The sequence below is a fragment of the Charadrius vociferus genome, unplaced genomic scaffold, assembly GCF_000708025.1.
Source record: "Charadrius vociferus isolate BGI_N301 unplaced genomic scaffold, ASM70802v2 scaffold692, whole genome shotgun sequence".
Lineage (NCBI taxonomy): Eukaryota > Metazoa > Chordata > Aves > Charadriiformes > Charadriidae > Charadrius > Charadrius vociferus.
The window spans coordinates 429,828-442,977 of NW_009647230.1; positions in this window are offsets into that span (position 1 = coordinate 429,828).

Consider the following 13,150-nt stretch of genomic DNA (forward strand, 5'->3'; position numbering starts at 1 on the left):
TTATTCAATGTTTTTTTTTTTTTTTTTTTTCCAGTCAGCTGCATTCATTTCATTCTTTTGTCCTCACTTTCAATGGCAGAAAAATATGGAACAGAATTTGGATGCTATCTGCACCCCTGGAATAGGATTGGACACTTTATTTGACTAGAATTTATTTGATCTAATTAATCTTTTTTATTCATAATTTACATTTTGATTTTTACCAACTTTGATATTTGCAATTATTTGGTGGATTCTTCATGCCATCATTTTTCAGCTTATGGGTTGTCTGAAAACTATCAATGGTAGTTAATTCATCCCTCACATTGTGTGAATAGATGTGAAGAGCTGAGAGGACTGTTTGAGCATTTTGTGAGTAAATGCCTGTTCAAATCCCTAGTTGTGCATCCTGAAGTGTGCATATGCACACAAATTGCCACCCTGAACATCAGTGTTACGAAAATAAAAGACTATTTCTATAGAACTCATAGAAATGTGTAAAAGGAAGTCAAAGTACTTTGAAAGCAAACTTGCAGGGTTTTTTCTCAAAATATTAATAAATTGAAATATATTATCTCAGAACTATTATTAATCCAAAAATCTTCCTGATACATGTACATTTCTGCAATTTGGTCCTTCCAAATGAGAGGAAAATTGACTCACAAAAAATGTTTGTCAGTGTCCACATTTGAGACCTTCTGTGTTTGCCTTTAATGATAGGGTAGTAAAGAAAATTAGTTAAAGTGTGCTCACATTGAAGCCCATGAAGATTTGAATAACATTTTTGAAATCAATGCAGTTGCACTCTTTTTACATGGGTGTGACTGAGAGCAAAATTCTACCTAATATATTTAATTGCTAGTCATTTTCTTTCATTTCTTTGCAAAAGCATAGCAAATGAGATAAAAGTATAATTCTCCTATCCAAGACCAATTCCAATTATGGAATTGAAATGTATTGGTCTTATGAATTATTTTCCTTTTTTTAAGCTTAAACATTCCTCAGATCATTTTGGATGATTCTTAATACTTTTAGATCTGCTTTTTTGCTATGGAAGTGCAGAAGTTTAAGGGGTCCAAGTCGTAAAATCTGCAGATGGTATTTACATCTTCTACTTCTGGATAACCCAGAACAGCACAGACAGCAGTTTGGGACCTTGTCTGGATTCACAGAGGATTATATCTGACAAAAATATATTTTGCTTTGGCCTTTTTTTTTTTTTTCCTTTTTCTTTTCTTTCTGTGTCTTCTTTTAAAAGGAGGGTGGTGACTTCCAGGAGGAAACAGTGTTAAGCAAATATACTTCATTCCTTAGCTGCATTTTATGGACACTTAGCATTGAGGACACTTAGCCCTCAAAGAGGTCCACTTAAAGCTTTGCAAATTAAAGAAAGGTCGGTCACCCTTGACTGTTACTATTTGTAAACTTGAGCTCTGGTCCATACACATGTCCATGTCTTCATGTCCTCTTTATTATATCAATTCTGGTCTGGTTTTGTTCTGTGATCTGCACTGCTTATGGTGCTTAGTTGTCCCAGACACTGCTTCTTTGAATGTATATGGCTCTGTCCTTGGAGTATTGTTGAATAAAATTTTAAAAATTCTGGGAGCAGAAAGCCGAAACTTTAGTCCTCTCACTTCTCAGCAGAGAGCCCTGATCTCTGTGGGGCTGAGTCTAGTGTCACCTTGCATCATATCTGATGGAACTCATATCTGTTATATTTCCATCAATGCCTTTTCTGGCCTTCCAGGAGAAAGCACCTCTTGGTGAAGGAGGTGCTCTCAGAAAGGGTTTTCAGTATAGGTTCACTTCTAGACAGGACCTAGGACCTACCCAGGGCTTCCTGGGTCTGATTCACTAGACTAAATTAGCACTTGCAGTGTTGAGTCAATTCTCTGTCTATTTGTAGATCGCAAAAATTTTTAGATGAGGGTTACAGGCTCATCTGAATGCTTCTGGACAGGCAAAGTTGTCCGGAGGATTTTCATCCTAAGAGTAAGGGTCGCTAGCAATTTTATATATGATAGGGCTAGGCAGTTCTAAAAAGTAACAGAATAGATTTTATCTGGAATTTTAAGTGGACTTTTTGTTCCTGAGGTGTAACTTGCCCATAATGACTTAAACAGCTGTGACTGGTATGTTATATGTCTGCTGTACATAAGGAATAGGGAGGGAACATCATCCCATTCTCCTTTGGCAAGTTCACTGCCTATCAGCCTCTCTCTGAACTTTCAAGTGTTAAGCATGTTAATGTTTTTATTTTTTTAAAGCAGAGAAACAAATTGTTGATTCGGAACTTTTATTTACTGCAAACTATGTTCTTAATTACTTTCAGACTGAGATCCATGTCAGTTGCTTAGCAAGCTAGAACATATGTTATGCAAATAAGAACAGAAACTACTGTTTCCATAGAACTTGCCTAAAACTCATTAATAAGACAGAATTTCTCATTCCTAACCTGGTCTTACTTTAATCTTTTTGTAAAAACTGTAGGAAGTAACTTAATTACAACAACAGTTTACAGTGCCAGCACAAAAATCATGGGTAGATAAAGAAATGGCTTAAGGTTTCAAGGTTTTTAAATAGAAATTGTTGAGAGTTTTCATACAGTACTTTCTATTATCCTATTTTTTATAAATTTTGAAGATAACATATAAAAATGCTAAAGAAGTTAATACTGAAGGAAATATTAGATTTAACTTAATTGAAAGTGCTTGTTTTAATAGGGAATGTGTCACCAGAGATGTCTCTTGGTGTTCCCAGTGCACCAGAAGCTTGTAGGAAAGAGTCTGTCTGTGAATAAAGAACTATAGGGTATTGTTCTCTATTGGTATATCTATTGGGATCTAATTGGTATTAAGGGTATCTGAATGCATATCTTACATTATTAAATCTACTCAGACCGTGGCATTTAAATTTACAGTTGTCATATCTATGTCTCAGCCAACATTTTTCAGTATCAGTGAAATTTAACGGTTAAATTATTAGTAGAAATTGTATACCCACCTGAAGGAAAGTGGATCTGAGTGCTGTATTATAGTTTGTCAAACTGAACAGAAAAATCTGAAATGAGAACCAAATTTCACAGGAATGTCTAGTGTGAAACCTGTTGGTTTATCCTGTTCAATACTTTTTGTGTTTCTCACTGCAACAGAATTTATAACAGAAGATTATTATGCATTTGTACAACGTGTTTGAGAGAAAAAAAGAAGGCTTCTCTCTTTGCAGATTAATTGTGGTTTCTTTGTTTTACCCTTGCTAGTATATCTCATTTCTGATATAAAACGCTTAACAATGGAAGAAGAGGCAAAAATAGGGTCTAAATGTTAAAGTACATCCTTCAGAATAAGAAGTTAGGATATTTTAATTGTCCGTTTTTGAATGACTAAAAATATCACCTTCATTTGCATATACATTCGTGATACCATAGACATATTGTAATTTTACATTAATGGATACATAAAGCCTTGAAAGAATACATTTACATATCAATCAGAGTCCAGCTCAATCCAACACTAAATGCTAACACCAGTCACTAGAAGAAGCACCAAAATCCCTCTTGCATTTCTGGAATTTTCCTTTCAGATTATTAGCTTGTCTTCCCTTTTTCTCTTTTCTTTCTTTCTCTCTTTCTCTTTTTCTTTCTTTTTTTTCTTTCTTTCTTCCTTTCTTCCTTTCTTTTCCTTCCTTCCTTCCTTCCTTCCTTCCTTCCTTCCATCTCCTTCTTTCCTTCTTTCTATGATTATTTTACTGTACATATAGAAAATTTGGCACTGTAAGGTATTGTTACCCACATTTTAATCAGCCTAACTTTTGTAGAAGTTATGACTTTTCAAATCAACTAAAGGAATGTGCTAACAGTCAGAATATATACGTTTGTATTTAAATATACTTTTTAAAAGTCACTATAGAGATTTAGTTATATTTACACATATCAAAATCCCGTATCTGACTACATAATTAATATTAGAGAATGTGAAATCCCTGAAAGAAAAGGTTTCACAAAGCAGCATATGATTGTCTGTCTTATTCATTTTCTTGAATGACTGTGCTCGTTGTATATTAAACCTGCTGCAGCTTATAGGAATGTTAAATATCTCTTTAGTATTGCCACTTTATCCTCTGCTTTCATATAATGTTCCCACCCTCCTCATTTGACAGTCCAATCTGACCTCTGATGCCAGGAAACCACTCAATAAATCAACATGACTTTGATCTGCAGAATTATGGGATTTCTCTTCATGAAAAGGGAAAAATCCAGGTAAGCAAATAAAAACTCTCTAGAGAAGAGATGGTTTTGGTCCATGCAGAAATAGTTCTAAAGGTTTTCAGTACTGATACTACTGGACATTCAAACCTAATAAAGGAGATGCATTTGAAGCAGAGGGTGAATGTTTGTGATTACAATGACTTTTATCTTGTTTTTATACTTAAGTATTAGCACAAAACATATCGGAATAGTAGTAGGTGTTTTATGGAGTGATAAATTCAGGTCTCTGACTTTCTAGCAGAATGCAAAGCCACATATGACAAGAATACTTTTGCCAAGCCCTGTTCCAGGGAGATGTATGGTTTTCATATGTAGAGTCGGGAGTTGGACAAAACAAGCAAGGTCTGGGTCATGTCTGTTATTATGCCCCAATTGAGAAAAACATCCCCAAGAACAGCATTTAACTTTGCTCTTCTCTGTAAAGGGTTTACTTAAGAGCAGCGGGATATGCCGGCAACAGAAATAAGATCTTGATTACACTCCATAAAATGAATGTAGTTTAAAGGCAATTAAATAGATGTAAGTATCTGTTTGCAAATAGTGTTTTTTTAGAAAATATCTTGACTGACTTAATACATTATGGATAAAATGAACCAGTCCATGTGCAAATGAACACACCACACCCCCACCCCCCCTATGTTCCCCTTTTATTATGAGACAGGAAGAGGGAGATGGTTCAAAGAAAACAGAAATGATTGTCAGATCCAGTCTGCAAGATATATTGAATGTTCAGGCTAATACCATAGTAGAGCAAATGTTTTGGGGGTTTGCTATGATTGGCACTACTTTTAGAGGAAAGAATCATGTCTTTGATTCTACCAGAAAAAGACAGTATCAACAATGTCAAATATGAACAGAAATGCAGTCACTTCTAAAAATTTCAGATTCTGACTAATTTAAAATCCATAGGATTTTCAACTATTTCAAAGAAAATTTTATTAATAATAAAGCTGAGTGAATAGGTTGCAATGAATAATTTAGATAATGAATGCCATGTTTGGGCAAATTTTCTGTGAAAAAGTTTGAAATTCTCAAGCTATATGTATGTTGAATTAAAAATGTGCTGGTTTAGTGAAATGTTCTTGCTCTACACACACACCATGCTCAAGGTGGAGTTCACATTTTAGTAGTTAATCGGAGATCAAGCAATAGCCCTTTGGCTTCTTCAAATGATATGTGTAACTAATGAACAAAGAATGGGCTTTAAATTGTGAAATCTTGAATTAAAACGACACCAAAATTTGAATAAGTTCTCACTGTGTGTGTTTAAATATCACCGTCATTAAAATATTAATATTTTGTTCACTATTAGGTTGAAATCCCCTCATTAATATAATTATTTTTATTAACAAATTCAGGGAATCAAGTCAAAGATTTTGTGGTTTCTCTGTAAAGCGCACAGTTCAGGAAATTACTGTGTATTGGAAACATATCATCTGCACTATCACAGCTTAATTTAGAAGGAGAAAAATTGTAAAAAGGAGCCTTTCCCTTTTTGCTTTGGCAACTAATGAAGAGATTATTTGCATTTTCTTGTTTCTTTGCAAAATGTTTGACCTAAAATTCTCCACTTGGCCACCGCTCTCTTTTGCAACATATACATATAGCGTTGCATTTCAAAGATGTTCAGAAGTCCTCAAAAGCTTCAAAACCACAATAACACACAAAGGGAAACCATCCTTCTAGTCATTTTCTGTATAATTCTTTGACACAACATGCCTAAAGTGATCTATCCAACTGTTTGAATGAGGATATTGTAGCACAAAGCCAGCATTGACTGAGGCCAATCTGCAAAGGCTAATTTGTGTTTTCTTATCCTTCAGACAGACCTCTCCAGTGTCTATAAAACTCTGTAAATGACCACAGTCTGCAGCTGGAACAGCCTGATGACTGGCAAGAGACCCAATGAGGACTGAATAATCAAGCTGTGCTATTAAAAGGTACAAGACATCAATCCCAAATCACTGGGATGATGCAAATCAGTTATTGTATTTTTTAATGTACATTCCTTTAATTGAACAGCTTTGTTCTTGCTTTGTTGCTGTGTGAAGATAAGCCAGAACAGGGGAGAAGACACATTCCAAGGGCCTATTTCTCTAATTGCCAATAAAATCTACGCTGTCCAAGCTGGTGAGCAAAAATAATCTCTGCTTTGCTAATTCTCTTCTTGCTCTTTCTTGTAGATAATATTGTGCAAATGCTTTAGTTATATATTACATTTACATATGTGGAACAGTCAAACAAACTTTCTCTGTCAAAGTTTGTGACAATCCCTTTTTAAAAATTTACTCCATCTGTATGAAGTACAACTCATTCTGTAATTTATTTTTGCCTTTTTGGTTTTTTCTTTCAAAGAAATGATACTATGTGTAATCATTGTGAAATTGAATTTATGCTGGAAGGCCTTTAGAATTTACAGAGGTATGTATAATTAGGAAGTAATGTTTTTTTCTCATGTAAAGTTGCTCAGGGAACTTATTCTATGCATATAATATTAAATCGTAATTTTAAAAACAAAATATAATTTTAATACGAATTCAGTAATATGACTACCTCTGTTGCTAAGTATTAAGCTGTAGACACTTGCGTTGAAAAAAAGTATTTGTAATAGAATAATGGACAACAGAGAATCTGTAAGTAATAAAATAGTATTTTTTATCATATGGTATTACAATAGGTGAAGAAGTATGTGTAACATAACCATAGTCTAAAATCAAGTTTCACTCTAAATGGATGTGTATAAGGAGGATTAATGTAAGGTCAGATGATAAGGTCGTATCAATGTAAAACATATATCCTCATGTCTTTTAAGATCTTCAACCAATAGTTTTAAAAAGTCAATTAAATACATATTTTTTATTTTTTATTTGAAATTTGAGAAGCAAAACCAGTGTCTTAAGTAGATTCACTATTAAACAGACCAATTCAGTGAAGTCAGGGGAACTCTGGTGTAATTGAGGAACGGTAAAGGTGATTTTAGGTATATCCTGTTTTAGCCCTTTACACAACCATGACAGCTATTGTGCCATGGTCATCCAAGAGTGGTTGCATCCAGATTCCTTCTAACTTATTTCTGACTATGTGGTTCCTCTCCCAAAACAGATCCAACAGTTTACAATGAGTCTTAAGAGTACATCCAGAAATGCTGTAACCAACCAATATTGATATTGTCCCAGATACACTGATGTTAAGGACTCTTTTCCACCTAAAAATCATGACCCATCAAAGTCTGAACAGATGTGTAAAACAACTGGCTATCCTAATGGGAATGGTTCCTTCCTGTCCAAAATAATTTAAAAGTATAGTGAACTATCCCATTTCATACTCTTTCTCTTAGTATACTGAGAAGGTATGTTAGCAGTAAATACGTCTACAGCCCTTCCAGTCACTGTATATGTGCGTGAATGTATTTTCCATGTCAATATGCACACACATACATATCTTCAGTGGCAACATCAGAGTAGCTCTTCCAGACACCGTTCACCCAAAGTAGGCCAGGACATTGATAACATCAGATGAGGTCTCCAAGCGTAGGCTTGACCGGCTATGGCGCTATGGCACTATGGATTGACTATGTGAATGTCCTGATGCCGTCCTTGTTTCCTCCCCATTCCTTGTCTGTGCTGAGTGCAAGTGCCTCACTGAGACAGTGCAGTGCCACCAGGTGAAGGGAACAGGACAGGGGGGACGTCCAAACCTACACAGCAGTGCCAGCCCTGCACCAGGTGTGCAGGAAGGAAGAAACATTCAGAATATGTTCAAATTGCCTACCATTCATTTCCTTTTTCTGTGGTAAAGGCAGCTCAAAAGGCTCTAGGCATCTTCTACCATTACACAGACAGGCAGCAATATCCACTGCAAAGTTAAGTTTTCTCAGATAAGGCAAAGCTCAGGTTACTTATTTGAGACAATAAATAGCCCATTCTGAGGTTTTAAGGCGTATGTGCCATTGCACATATGACTTTCAGTGATAAACCCACTTGGAGTCTACCTTTTAAACATAAATTTGGGCTATTTTAACACATCTGGATGACCTGGAATTAGCAGTTTTTTTCTCTCTTAAGGCCACTTTTCTTCCTCTTTTTCGCCTGTATTACACGGCCCAGGAATAAATGCTTCTTCTGAAAAATAGCAATGTAAACAAACACAGTCTCTGAGAAACCAAAAGCAGAAACTTCAGAGGGAAGGTATTCTGGCAGTGCTTTGTGTACGGTTAGAATCCAGGAAGGTGGGTGATTCAACAGGGGCCAAAACATGCTGTAAAATACCTGTTGAAACTTGAGCCCTTCAGACTCTTTTGGAGGGTTAAAAAAAAAAAGGCTGAAGAGGTGTGCTGATCCACTGCAGGCTCTGCACAATGTGCTTCCATGTGAGAAAGATCACTAGACGTCATGCGTGTGATTTGGGAGAGAAGATCTCGGAGGAGGCACACCTGGGAGCCAGGTGGGGATGCTGCTGGCAGCGTCTGTGGCTATAGTGACTTTCTGAGTAATAAGCAGTATATATGCTGCACAACTTATTTCTTCTCTTTTTTAAATGCAAGCCCTTCCCCATGACTGGAAGTGCCAGGAGAAGGACAGAATGAACAAACCTGCCAGTGCATCTTGTCTTCCAGAGCATGGTGCCTGGCCAGGAGGGTGAGCAGGAGTCATCCCCAAGCCATCCCATGCTCCTGGGATACACCCCCAGCTAAAAATCCAGGATGTGGCAGGAATTTCTTTTTTTTCCTTCTGGCTAAGAGTGGAGACAAATCACCATATATACCCAGAGGGACACAGTCCACAGGGCTGGGATCCAGCCCAACAAAAGGACCCAGAACCAAAAGTTCATTCAAAAATGTTACTTCCTCGGAATCTATTTTTGATTATAATTAGCTCCAGTAACATAATATAATTTGTAGACATACAGTATTAGAAGCATCTCTCTCAATAGATATTATGCAAAGGATACAGATGTTTATGTGAATTTCAAATGAAAAAATATGGACTATATGATATTACTGTAGTTTATGTAATTAGTCTTTGTGATATCAGTGTGTTCAGATTAGCTCGCACTGTTGAGTAAATCCTAAATGCTTTACTCCAGCACATTTCCTTTGATTTCAATAGAAGACTGTCAGATAAAGATTTTGTTAAAAGAGTAAGTGCCTCAGGATTTAGCTTTCTCATGTGGATTTTGTTTCTAAAGGAGTATGTTTTGCTTTATGAACTTTTATGTTTCCATGTTAATATGATTAAGAAGGCATGCATTGAGCTATAAGAGTCTGCCTGTGCAAATTTCCCTCTGAAAACAATTTTGCTGACACATTGGGGAAAACTATCAAATCTTATTTATTTGGCTTTTCATATATATAAAGCAATGAAGTTTTTGTTTGCTTTTTGTTTCCTAGGGCTATGGAGAATGGAAGAGGACCAAAGCAACCTGTCATGTGCGAAATATTTTCAAGCACCAGGAAACTCAGAGACTGAATGTTGTCTTGTGGGTCTTGCTTGCTTGACATTCCTTCAGTTGTTTTGTTCTAGAGCATAATTTCTTAGCACTGTTATTTCATGTAATCATGAGGCTCTCTTATGTAAGTGCTGTAAAAAAATTTGTAGTACACAAAGAAGAGCTGATGAGAAAATAACCATTTTCCTTCCTAAAGCATTGCTTTGGATACACCTTCAATTACCTGTAGAGAACACTAAGTACTTAACATGTTTATTTCTATTATGTGTTTGTTCCTGCATTCAACTCTAATTACGGTGCCTAAAATCACTGGCAGAGCAGTATCTGGCTTTTCTGTTTTTACAGAGGTTGACCATTTCTTTGTTTACTGCAGCTGAATCATTTGAGGCCTCCTGGTGTTGTACCCATCACTGCTAGATGCTTGCTAGATAGCTTCAAGTTTTGAAAATTTAATTTAAGAACAGGGCATCAAAATACATTAGTTGACTTTGTCTTATTAGCAACTTTTTATTGCAATGTATCAGCACTTTCTTGTTAATGCTTACTGTAAATTGTCTGTAGCGAGGCTATACCACTGGTTCAAGACGGGTTTATGCTGACTTGTAATTTCACTGAAGCTTATTAGAGTGTTCTCCTCTCTGTTCCAGTTCACCATGTGAGACGTAATGATATGCTACTTTTCCCATTTACATTAGATTGCAATAGGGGAGAAAACGTATGTTTTTTTGTGTCCTCATATTCTGGTCCATAATGATTCAGATCAAATAATTTTGACACAAATTACAGTCTAAATCAGCCTTTTTATTTTGACTTTTGAGTTGTCACTATACTATTCCATCTGTTGACATCCTGTCACCTCCTGGCATAAAATAAAATAACACAATGTAATAATGGATTTTGATATAATAAAGTAATGCTTTAAGATAAAATACCTCTGAGGACTTGGAGGCTGACAGATGCTGATCAAAGTCTGGAACAAAGCAGGCCATCTTTGCAACAAGATATGCACAAATAATGTAAGGAGGTGCCTATGCACCAGCCACTGAAGTGTCCCAGGGAGGGTCACAAACCCCTCAAGTGTGACAGTGAGTGTTGACTGACTCATGCAAAGCATTTTTGCCTTTTTTGAATAAGTTCCTGCTGGAAAGCATAAAATATATTAAACATTGATTTATAGTATCCAAGAGGTCGATGAGCAATGTACGCAGCACTCCTGCAATTAAAGAATGTTTTCAGTTCACCTGAAAGTTAATTCTCTATAGGAGGAATGACAAAGAAAGATTCTTGGTTAAAAGGTTAAGGTCTAGAAATTTATAGTACTAAATCTATTTCTTTCCTATTTGCATTGCTTACTGTTGTTTTCAAAGTATAGTAATATAGAACTACATATCTCTACCCTTTCAAAAAAACATAAATGAATCAAGAAGAGACAAAAGATACATAAAATCAAGCTGTATTATTCAATGTCAAGTTTATGTATCACCTTCTTTTTGTTCAACATAAATGTTATTTGCTTCAGCTATTCACCTGGATCTGTATTAGTCTCTGTCAGAGTGAATGGCCACCTAGACAGATTTTAGCTTGAAACTTCCACAGTTTAATCCACATTCAAGAGGATTTTTAGATTATTTTGCCTAATCTAAAAATTCTTAGTCATTGTTAATTTAGATGCAATACATTATTGCACCTCTTGTACATTTTTTCATGGACCTCAACTTTTAACCTAGATTTGTATCAGGACAGTGTAGAAACAAATTGGCTTTTACTCTTGAATTGAATATAACTGCTTTGAGGATGTGGTTAGATTCAGAAGTGGTCTTGAGCCTGTAAAATTTTAAAAATATGAAGTCATAGGCAAAACTATAAATATGATGGCTGAATACCTGGAAAACCCTATTTTCCAGAAGATAAACGACTTTCTATTTGATCTTTCTGTGAGTGCTAGGCTGGCTGTGGGAGACAAAAGGAAAACGAAAGGCAAAAATATCTTTTGCAGTGACATGACCATTACACCAATGTCCAGACTGCTCCTACAGGCTCTGTAGAGTGCTTAAGCAAGATGAATTATTTCAACTCCAGTGCTTAGGTGAATTTTGTCTGTTGTATATAGATTCCAAGACCTGATTCATTCTGTTGTTCCATTTTCAGACTGGCTTAACCTACATAGTTTGCATAGGTCAAAGGTTGCAACACTGCCTAAATACCACATTAGGGTGTTAGGCTTTGTAAATATGTGGCTAAAAGTGTTGGGCAAATGACATATAAATAAAAAATCTTGGCATAACACCATTTGCACTACACTGAGGCAAAGTTTGTTGCATTCTGAAACTGATATAGCCAAGGAAATATTTGTCCACCTTTAATTATTTGGCTTCAGAAAACAAGATATAAAGCTTATGTTTCCAATAATCCTTTGGCACTGCTGAATCCCTCTTTTTTCATCTAAGTCAGAAACAAAAAGGCCCAAGCCCTAAATTAGTTACCTCTTTTTTTAATGAAGAAAATTATCACAAAAATCTAAATGATGCAGTTTTCAAAAAAGGTATTCAGAAAAGATAATGCCATTAAACACTTGAAGCAAAGTTTTCAGATGCAGCCTTCTTTCAACGTGTTTCTTTTTTTTCCATAGGTGATCCTGGCTGGATGTATTTTAAGACAATTTGAGTGATACAAGAGGCAAGCTTGTTCCTTTTACATTCAAATATATGCTTCACAAGGTACAACTTCATCCTTTCATCTCTTTTATGATTCAGTCATATTTTATTGAAATTTTGTCAGTGTTTCTTTGTCACAGTTCCTGCCAAGCATGCTCAAGCAGCTGAGATGTGAGGTTGAAAGAAAAGTGACTGAACAGAATTTTAACTAGGGACAGACAAATATCAGATGGTTTGCTTCATATTGTGAAGCAAACTACCTGAATCCACCATCTCTTTGAACAATTTATCCAAGCATTAATGGAGCCTTCAGTCTGATTCCACAGTGGTACCCAGACTTACAAAGCAGAAGGTATCTCAAGCTGTGTGGAATAATTGTGAATAGCAATAATATTTTCAAAATAATGAGTAATTAAAGTATGTATCTGACATTCTCTTGGTGCTGCTGGAAAGCAGACAAGGACTAGGGTTTCTGTGCTTCCCTCTGAAAACATTGCCATAACACATAGTTCTGGTCTAGGCAAATCTAAACACTTGTGTTCACAGCAGTTCTAGCAGTGGCAGTGAATTTTTAATCCTTGACTAAACAGCAGGCAAGTCAATCTTCTTCAAGAGCAGAGGTATAAAGAAGGAAAAAAACCAACATAGTTAGCTGAGTGTGAAATCTTTTTGCAACAGAACTAACTCACATCATCATAAAAATTGCTGGCATTGGGATAGCTTCGCTGTTTAAAAAATCCCACAAAACCGTAAATATACTACTGCTGCTTTACTGGTCTCAATTAATGCTGATTTTGTT